General features: G+C 42.7%; 1 non-coding gene across 1 annotated transcript; it reads right to left on the bottom strand.

The window, feature by feature from the left end:
* Positions 1-4,581: 4,581 nt before the first annotated feature.
* TRNAE-UUC (transfer RNA glutamic acid (anticodon UUC)) lies at positions 4,582-4,653 on the bottom strand. Its single transcript has one exon. It is a non-coding gene; the product is annotated as a tRNA-Glu (tRNA).
* Positions 4,654-11,058: the final 6,405 nt, after the last annotated feature.

An 11,058-nucleotide genomic window follows, 5' to 3' on the forward strand; every position in this document is an offset into this window, starting at 1 on the left:
CGAAAACTAACAATCAATGACGTTCGAATGCGAAAAATAACAATCAATGACGTTCGAAAGCGAAAAATAACAATCAATGACGTTCGAATGCGAAAAATAACAATCAATGATGTTCGAAAGTGAAAAATAACAATCAATGATGTTCGAATGCGAAAAATAACAATCAATGACGTTCGAATGCGAAAAATAACAATCAATGATGTTCGAAAGTGAAAAATAACAATCAATGATGTTCGAAAGTGAAAAATAACAATCAATGATGTTCGAATGCGAAAAATAACAATCAATGATGTTCGAAAGTGAAAAATAACAATCAATGATGTTCGAAAGTGAAAAATAACAATCAATGACGTTCGAATGCGAAAAATAACAATCAATGATGTTCGAAAGTGAAAAATAACAATCAATGATGTTCGAATGCGAAAAATAACAATCAATGACGTTCGAAAGTGAAAAATAACAATCAATGATGTTCGAAAGTGAAAAATAACAATCAATGACGTTCGAAAGTGAAAAATAACAATCAATGACGTTCGAAAGTGAAAAATAACAATCAATGACGTTCGAAAGTGAAAAATAACAATCAATGACGTTCGAAAGTGAAAAATAACAATCAATGACGTTCAAGAAGCGTGTAAGCACGTCATGCAAGCTGATGTACTACCAGAAATCTTAGCCAAGTATCCAAAGCTTGCTTACCATAGGCGCAGCCTGAGCTTGACTGAGGCTAGGTGTGGAGCAGGAGTAGCAACTAGATAACTAACTCACCGCAGATGCAGTTCAGACGGGGAGACATCTCCCGTCCACGAGGCTAACCATAGCCCGTGCTTCTTGCCCCGCTCCTGTGCCAAGTAAGTTACGGGCTCACCATAGCCCGTGCTACTTGGAACTTGTTCCGAGTAGCTTAATCTATAACAACAACAGATGCAGTTTGTCTTGTTTAAGCTTAATTTGTAAATTTCTTGAAATTATGTTTTAGAGCAGTACAATCATTAAATAGTAGTATATTTCAGAGTTCCAAACTTGTAGATGGGAAAATGGTATAGATTTGCACAGTGGAAGAGTTGTTGTAGACTTCTGAGACGTGACTGTGTGCTGTGTGGCGCTGTGGCACGCGACTCTTGGCTGTGTGGCGCTGTGGCACGCGACTCTTGGCTGTGTGGCGCTGTGGCACGCGACTCTTGGCTGTGTGGCGCTGTGACATGTGACTCTTTGCTGTGTGGCGCTGTGGCGCGCGACTCTTGGCGCTGTGACATGCGACTCTTGGCGCTGTGACACGCGACTCTTGGCGCTGTGGCACGCGACTCTTGGCTGTGTGGCGCTGTGAGAGGGAAAGCCCAAGCGTTGCGTCACAAACGGGTCTGGCGCTGGCGTGGTGAGGAGGAGCAGCACGATTCCTGATTTAATGAAGCGATTTCCCAACGGGATTAATGCGGATACAGAATGAAATATAATGTAATAGAAGTAGGATCCCTTGATTTGTTTCAAGCGTAGGTTAGACATATATATGAATGAGATTGGGTGGTTATAAATAGGAGCTGCCTAGTATGATGTTAATGATGATAATAATGGTGTTTGGAAGTAGCTTAATGAGTTTAGTAATTTATTATGCACCCCATACTCATCCCATTGGGTAAGGGTTACAGAGGAACATAATGCGTTCAGAAATTGAACCCCACAGTTCGTTTAGCTAAGCAAGTGATAATTAATCTTGTGGAGCTAGTTAAAAAAATCTTTATAAATACATACATACATTCTGCATATATGCATATATACATATTTATATATATATATATATATATATATATATATATATATATATATATATATATATATATATATATATATATATATAACCCACAACACCTGTAGAGTTACAACACTCCCACAACACTCACGACCAGGGGTGTAAATGCCCCAGTTTCAAGCCTCCCCCCCTTCCCCTGAACATCTGAAGGACTCCAAGCTCTCCCAATAACCACACACTCTTCCTGACCTGGTAACACTCATTTCTGACCGCAAGGTTCAAATCCTCACGTTTCCGATAAGCTGTAAGTTACATGTTAGAGAAGCCACAAGCCCCTCTACTGCCATCAACCCAGACGTCTCTCCTCTCGTGTCAGAGGAGAAAGACTCACGGCTGTCCACAGGGCCTCCTGTGTTCATTCTGCTAGGGCCAGCCAGCGTTTGTGAAACAAATAAAAATCCTCAACTCCTTTCAATGTCCGTTACGTTTTCACAGAATATTTTTTTTTAAGGGGGGACATAAATATAGTGTTATTTATGCAGCTTCTCTAGATTATATTTATCTGAGTGTTACCATCTGGCTTGTGGCCTCGATCGGGACAGGAAGTCGATCAATGGGCTGGATTTGTGAAAGTTTCCCCCGGTATTTCTGTCGATTTTTTTTTTTCCATTTTGCTATATGAGAAAAGATGGTTGGGCATACAGGCCCATGTGCTCAGTAGCCCTTACTGGCAGATTTTGGGTGCATGAGGATGTCCTGAAGAACACGAGAGTGGATAAAATCATTGCAAAGCTCCAGGGGCCAGATTCACGAAAGGACTTACGCAAGCACATACGAACCTGTACATCTTTTCTCAATCTTTGGCGACTTTGTTTCCAAATATTAAACAGTTAATGAGTTCCGAAGCACCAGGAGGCTGTTTATAACAATAACAACAGTTGATTGGCAAGTTTTCATGCTTGTAAACTGTTTAATAAATGTAACCAAAGCCGTCAAAGATTGAGGAAAGATGTACACGTTCGTAAGTATTTGCGTAAGTGCTTTCGTGAATCCGGCCCCTGGTACCTCATACCAGCGGGTCTGAAGGCCCTAATGACTGGATATCCAGTAATATAGTGCTTGAGATCATGACCCAGTTCCTGTTCAGACTATATATTATGCTACATAGTGTTCAAGAGGGTCGGATTTCATCACCTGCAGTCAGCTACTAGTTAAAGACAGCCTATTCCATGTGGTCATTCTGCCCGAAACGCTTTGCGTAATAGTGGCTTTAGGCATTGTATGTACTAGCTCTTATCTATAAAGCCAACAAACTTTGTAAAATCTCTTTATGTATGTACCTTTGCCTAAATAAAAATTATTATTATTATTATTATTATTATTTGCTCCTAGAGATTATCGATGTGTGTATTTGTGTGGGTGATTAGATATGTATATGTATATATGTATACGTATATATATATATGTACATGTCTGTATGAGAGTGTGTACATGTATATATAACATTAATAATTTTGTAACTAGCGTCAAAAAATTGTTATTTGCTTAGCTAAACGAACTAGAGGGTTCAGTTCCTGAACCGATTATGTGCCTCTGTATTCCTTTACACCACCGCCCATGGGATGGGTATGGGGTGCATAATAAAGAAAGAAATTGAAGCCAGTTGTTCAACAAAATTTTCGTGGGGGAGAAGACAACAAATCCACAAGGGCCGTGACGAGGATTCGAACCTACGTCCGAGATGTTCTTGTAAGAGAACAGGCCCGACATGACAACCAGCAACAAGTTCCTGGACACCTGACTTGTCAGCGCCTCCCTTCCCCCACCCCTTCTCCCACTCTCCCACCGCCCACTTGAAGGACGATCAACCTCCCTCACCCCTTTCCCTCCCTTGGAGAGGTCTGTCTACCCAAGCGGCTGCACTTTCCTCTGCCCCCGCTCACCTTCCGACGCAGTAAGGGTTAAAGGTCCCGTTCCCTGCCTCTCCACCACACTAACCACTCTACCTATGTTTCCTACCTTATTACTTATTTTTGGCACGTATTTTCCGCCCAACCCTTCCCCCTTTAGGTTAAAATAGCATATATATAGTGTTGATGCCACTAAGAGGCTCCCAGAACTGAAGGACAAGAGCTATATTATATGTGTATTTATATAAGCTGTTGTAATTGCTGAAGCAATCTCGGAGAAAATGCTCAGTTTCAGAGCCAGACACTGACTTTATATATCTTTGGACATTATGATATATTTTTCAACTCTTGTCGCTTTCCCTTCCAGCTGAGATGGTAGCCGACATGGCGGCCATGTTGCACGAATTACTGTTATAATAATAATTAATAATAATAATTTTTATTTAGGCAAAGGTACATACATAAAGAGATTTTACAAAGTTTGTTGGCTTTATAGATAGGAGCTAGTACATACAATGCCTAAAGCCACTATTACGCAAAGCGTGTTATATCATTAGTTAGGTGAGAAGGTGGTGGAGGCCAAGACCGTCAGTAGTTTCAAAGCGTTAGATGATAAAGAGTGTTGGGAAGACGGGACACCACGAGCGTAGCTCTCATCCTTTAACTACACTTAGGTAATTACTAGTTTGCCTGTAGGCTTGACTCTGGATTTAGTACATTTCTGGGATCTATAAAAGAAAAAGCTAATATTTTCTCAGAGCCAAAATGCCTAAAAATGCTATTTATCCCTCTAGCCAAGGGCGAGGCTATGTCTATATGGTCACCCGTCCAGCTTACTGGCCATATCTAATGTTTTTACTTGATATGACTAAACGATGAGAAGTAGACCTAAACTTCACAGCGGTTCGACATGAACAAAACTCATTCCCATGCCGGGAATCGAACCCGGGCCTCCTGGGTGAAAGCCAGGTATCCTAGCCACTAGACCACATGGGATATATTAGCGTAGACTTAAGTAAAATATAAAGTCTACTAAATACGATGACTGTCGATAATAATACAATTATAATTATAGGTTTATATGATAATATGGATGTCATTAAGATTATGCAATAGTTGAGATAATCTATTAGCAAAGTCTTCAATATATATTTCTAAATGTTAAGTAATTGTGACTTGTGACCTAAGATTTAAGAGGTTGAGTAATTATGTTTTCTTGGCACTAAAACTCACACTCGAGGTTGTGTGAGGCTGTCTTTTGGGGTCACGAGGCTGCCTCTTGGGGGTCACGAGGCTGCCTCTTGGGGTCACGAGGCTGCCTCTTGGGGGTCACGAGGCTACCTCTTGGGGTCACGACTCACAGTGACTCAAAGTTTGATAAACTGTGAGTCGCTTGTTTGTTTGATTTGTTTGTTTGAGATATATACAAGAGTTGTTACATTCTTGTACAGCCACTAGTACGCGTAGCGTTTCGGGCAAGTCCTTAATCCTATGGTCCTTGGAATACGATCCCCTGCCGCGAAGAATCGTTTTTTCATCCAAGTTCACATTTTACTGTTGATATATGTTAACAAAACTATACGTAAGAACCTCATCAAGGCTGTAACTTAGCTAAAAAATATCAAATAATAATTGGGGGGGTTCATTTGCTGAACCCCCAACCTTTTCAGTAACCCTTTTTTTATCTGAACCCTCTGTAGCGCTGAACCATAGGTAAGGCACGATGCATATAACAGATGAACTAACCAATATAACTAACTTAATTAAACCGACTGGATAAAGTAAAAGAGAGAGAGAGAGAGAGAGAGAGAGAGAGAGAGAGAGAGAGAGAGAGAGAGAGAGAGAGAGAGAGAGAGAGAGAGAGAGAGAGAGAGAGAGAGAGAGACACAGACAGACAGACAGACAGACAGACAGACAGACAGACAGACAGACAGACAGACAGACAGACAGACAGACAGACAGACAGACAGACATTAATACAAGCAACATATTTGCAGTCATAAAACACTGATAAAAAAATTACTTTCATTTTACAGACATGATAGCTGAAAACCAATCTTTGTCTTCAAACATAAAACACCTCGCCTTTCACCCACTTCACCCACCTAAAAATATATTTATAATTAAACATTATATAATATATATAATATATATATATATATATATATATATATATATATATATATATATATATATATATATATATATATATATATATATATATATATATATATATATATATATAATGTGTGTGTGTGTGCAGAATTAGTAATTAATTATATTATTATTATAATAATAATTATAATAATAATTGTTGTCCTTAATAATTATTCCTCTTCCTTCTGTTGGGTCATGAAGGAAGCGGGCCTCGGGTGAAAGAGGGCTGTGACGATCATCTGTCAGGAACCCGTAGGTGCGGGACCGGGCCGTCCACCTCCCGGGCCTCGTGCGGCCCCCAGGCTCTGCTTCAGGAAGGCTGGGGTCGTTCCTGCCCTTGCAGGGGTGGTTCCTCTCCGGCCCCGACCACGGTGGTCTCCGGGTTGGGAGTCCCGGTGCCTTCTTTTACCAACTTCGAGGTTAATTCCAGGGTTGGAGCCTCTAGGGGCAGTTCGTTGTTGCCTTCAACATCGTTCTGACAGTTCCTGCGACGGCGCTGGAACCAATTGTATTGGCGTTTGGTTTTCCATTGTAGACTTCCGGCGCCGTGGTGAGGGGGGGGGGGACCTGCTGCATGGGTGACAGCTTCTCCCCCGTATCAACCTGGCTTTGCGCCTGGAGAGGCCACTCCTGACCAACAACCAGAGCGCAACTTCATAGTCTCCTGAGACTGATGGAAGCCTACTGCTACTATATATGTGCAACTGCTAGGTGAACAGTAGCATTAGATGATAGAAAATGTCCCCCAACCATTTCTGTTCCGCCTATTTTAAGTGCTATATAGTCATCTGGCTTAGGATGTACATTTCTTCCGTCCCACCCGAGTATCGAACCTGGAATCTTCTATTGTGAGTCGATAACCAAGCCAACTGTACTGCAAGACAAACGTATTTACGTTATAAACCCCTCGGCTGGTTCCGGTTAGGTTAGGTTAGGTTAGGTTAGATAAGTTAGGTCATATAACGTGGCCAAATGGCCATGTTCTCACGATCAAACGTAATCCATTATGTAAAAGTGGAATAATAATTAGTTTTAGCATATTTAATACATTATACACCCTTGTATACTAATATATCGTTAGTGCTACAAAGCTGCAGACACACTAAAAGCTCGGGAACTGTTAACAGCCTCGATGAACTAGGTACATAATGTGTTAACATATAATGAACAGTTTGTTCACAAGTACGAGATTTACAGGTATTGTATATGCCCGCACACCAGCCTTGACACCCTTCAACATTAATAGTCTGACTTGAGATACCTGACAAGCTTCTGGGTAATATGACAGTACGAAAGCGACAACCAGTCCTGATACTCCAGTTACAGCACCGCTCCTGTGTCAGGTCAGTCCACTACGGGCTCACCATAACCCGTGCTACTTGCCCCGCTCCTGTGCCAGGTAAGTCCACTACGGGCTCACCACAGCCCGTGCTACTTGCCCAGATCCTGCGCCAGGTAAGTCCACTACGGGCTCACAACAGTCCGTGCTGCTAGCCCCGCTCCTGTGCCAGGTAAGTCCACTACGGGCTCACAACAGTCCGTGCTGCTTGCCCCGCTCCTGTGCCAGGTAAGTCCACTACGGGCTCACCATAGCCCGTGCTACTTGCCCCGCTCCTGTGCCAGGTAAGTCCACTACGGGCTCACCACAGCCCGTGCTACTTGCCCCGCTCCTGTGTCAGGTAAGTCCACTACGGGCTCACAACAGCCCGTGCTGCTAGCCGCGCTCCTGTGCCAGGTAAGTCCACTACGGGCTCACCATAGCCCGTGCTACTTGCCCCGCTCCTGTGCCAGGTAAGTCCACTACGGGCTCACCACAGCCCGTGCTACTTGCCCCGCTCCTGTGCCAGGTAAGTCCACTACGGGCTCACCATAGCCCGTGCTACTTGCCCCGCTCCTGTGCCAGGTAAGTCCACTACGGGCTCACCACAGCCCGTGCTACTTGCCCCGCTCCTGTGCCAGGTAAGTCCACTACGGGCTCACCACAGCCCGTGCTACTTGCCCCGCTCCTGTGCCAGGTAAGTCCACTACGGGCTCACCACAGCCCGTGCTACTTGCCCCGCTCCTGTGCCAGGTAAGTCCACTACGGGCTCACCATAGCCCGTGCTACTTGCACCGCTCCTGTGCCAGGTAAGTCCACTACGGGCTCACCACAGCCCGTGCTACTTGCCCCGCTCCTGTGCCAGGTAAGTCCACTACGGGCTCACCACAGCCCGTGCTACTTGCCCCGCTCCTGTGCCAGGTAAGTCCACTACGGGCTCACCATAGCCCGTGCTACTTGCCCCGCTCCTGTGCCAGGCAAGTCCACTACGGGCTCACCACAGCCCGTGCTACTTGCAACTTTTTGTTACGAGTAGCGGAATCTAAAACAACAACAACCTGACACTCAACAGACGCGTGCCAGATAGCAACCAGCCCTCAGGTCAATCATCAACCTACTTACAGTAGCAGCAGAACATGCATGCAAGTTGACGGCCGCTATGATCCAGTCGTGTGAAGATGGAGGCAGGTAGGCAGGTCACCTCTGTAAAGCAGGCCACGGAGCAACCAGTGAAGGTCACTGGTATGACCTAACCCGTGGAGAGAGTAATAAATGGCATATAGCCTCTCTTTTGCCGGCTAAGGGTCGATCGCCGCGTTCTCAAAATGTTTCCAGAGGACTTGGAAATTGGGAACTATTTTTTTTCTAAGACAAAGTCGTGTAGTGAAGTACTTCTAAGGTAACATATATATATATATACATCAATAACTATCAATATATAAACGATGTGACCTCTCGAAGATTCGAACCTGGGCGATCAGGGATCACCTCATTGGCTATCCACCCCACCTATCGATTACTTGAAAAAGTTTGAATTCTCGAAGGGGTCATACACAGTTTATAGTGATGTATAGCATGGGGATCATTCAAACTTTATCTCACTCATAACACGACGCTCATAACAGGGCTGATCTCATGAGAAATTTTATAATACTGGACAGTTTGGAGGATACTGATTCAGACAACTTCTTGAAAGTTACGGGCTATTCATGCCCGTGCCACCTCTTGGGTAGACTTAATCTTTCATCATCAATTCTGGAAAGGTTAGATGTACCGCGGACAACGAGCAACGATTTTAAGCTTAACAAGCAACAATGCAGGATGGAAAACAGATTTATTTTTTACCCATAGTTATGAGTCAATAGAACCGCCTACCCGCCATAGACGTCCATGCCAAAACATTGCTGAATTTCAACATCCAGCTCGACAAATCCATCCCATCCCAAATCCTTAAGACGAATGAGCGGGGATGGGGGTAGAGAGAGACCTTCGACAATCCACTGGCTTCCTGTCCTCGTCGAGGCTATTAGAGAGACAGTTACCCACAGGTAAATACACTCATAATTGTGTAGTTCCCTCTCAGCACTCGAGCCTGGTGTTGCAAGCGCCCTCTCTTGGCGCTTAAGCCAGTTAGTGAAAGTTCCCCCATTCATTTAAACGGAATTGATCGATTAGTAATAAACTATTTATTTATTTATTTACATATAAAAAGTTCTTTCATTCTTGTACAGCCACTAGCACGCATAGCATTCCGGGCAGGTCCTTACTCCTAATTTTTTCCCACAAATACGACCCGCCATATCGTTTAACAACGAGGTACCCATTCACTGCTGGGTGAACAGAGGCTACAGTTCAGGGATTGCAGCCCAGTCGATCCTCCCCGGCCGTAGGATACGAGCCTAGGAAAAAAAGCGCCGAGCGAGCGTTTTACCCCTGCGCCCACATAGGTAACAAAGGTAAAGCATTGGCCTCATATCATTTAGTACCATTTGACAACATGTGTAATTAACACGTGAACAAAGAAAATCACTAATGGTTATATTGGCTCAAATAACTAAATATTTCAGAATCTTTCTCGGTATTTTTTGGCATTCATCTCATTGTTTTCAATTTCAGCAAATGTTTTGATTGCAGTTTTGTTTTAAAAGTTTATTTCTGGCAAATAACTAAAATATGTTTTAATGTTTGAGCTTCGTGGCGCTGGAGCGTTCTTTAGTAGGTGGTTAAGGAGACACGTCAGCTGGTTAATGGGACATGTCAGCTGTTAAGAAGACATGTCAGGTGGTTAAGGAGACACGTCAGCTATTAAGGAGACACGTCAGCTGGTTAAGGAGACATATCACACTAAAATGATTTTTAATAGATCATGTAGGTGGTTAGCAGACAAGTTTCACACAGGGAAAACTAAGGGTGATCTTCAGTAGATGGTCATTGATAATATAAGGCCTTTTTGTATTTAGTCTTATTTGGACTGTCTTGTATCTATATACTGTTGAGTATAGTTAAGATGACGTGTTCTTCTATAGTAGTGTTGAGAAGATAAGCATGGGATTATGTTGGTCTATTTTTTTGTCACAAGAATATTTTATTTAAATTGTCAGTTATTTATAACTCTGAACTGCATTATGGTCATAAGAGCTAAACAAAAAGCAATTGTTGGTGCAAACGTATGCTAGATGAATGTTATTGTTTTCATTACTTTTATTAAAACACAAAATATATTTTTACTTCTGGGTACCTATTTTATTGCTAGGTAAACTGAGGAATCAGGTGAAAAAGTGTGCTAAACTAGATTTTTGTCCAGCCTAGGAATCGAGCCTGGGTCCCCTCAGTTGTAAGCCAAGGATATCATTTAAAATTTGTTCCATTAGTTTGACTAACCAGCTAATAATACTAATAACCCATCCTGATGGTCTCGCATCATGCAGGTTGGAATTAAATCCCTGACCATCCAAGTTATTGGACACCATTCCTTACCCCCATCCCATCCCAAATCCTTATCCTTTTCTTAGTGCTAGTCGTTGTAGTCCATGAGCTGGGTGTGATTCCACAGATACACACACGTATCAGGATGTCTCACCATCTGTCTGCACTTTTCTTTCTTAAATCGGGGATGTTTGGCCCAAGTTCTCTGATATACTATGTTTTGGCTGAAGAGCTGTTGGTGCTAAACCTATAACAACAGCTACAATTCACTGCACAACTTAATCAAAATTACGTAAACACTATTTAAGAAGTATAATAATTAATTATTAAATTATTATTAAGTCATTATGTGAGCAGAATATAAGGTTACTAGATATCTAAACTAAAGTACAGTAATCTGATTTAGCAAGAATATCTAGTGATAAGCTGTCATAAAGGAATAGTGAAGAGTCAATCTGAAAATCAGAGCATTCACCTAAATACACACACAAAATCACACT

Source organism: Procambarus clarkii, chromosome 94 (genome assembly GCF_040958095.1).
Source record: "Procambarus clarkii isolate CNS0578487 chromosome 94, FALCON_Pclarkii_2.0, whole genome shotgun sequence".
Taxonomy (NCBI): domain Eukaryota; kingdom Metazoa; phylum Arthropoda; class Malacostraca; order Decapoda; family Cambaridae; genus Procambarus; species Procambarus clarkii.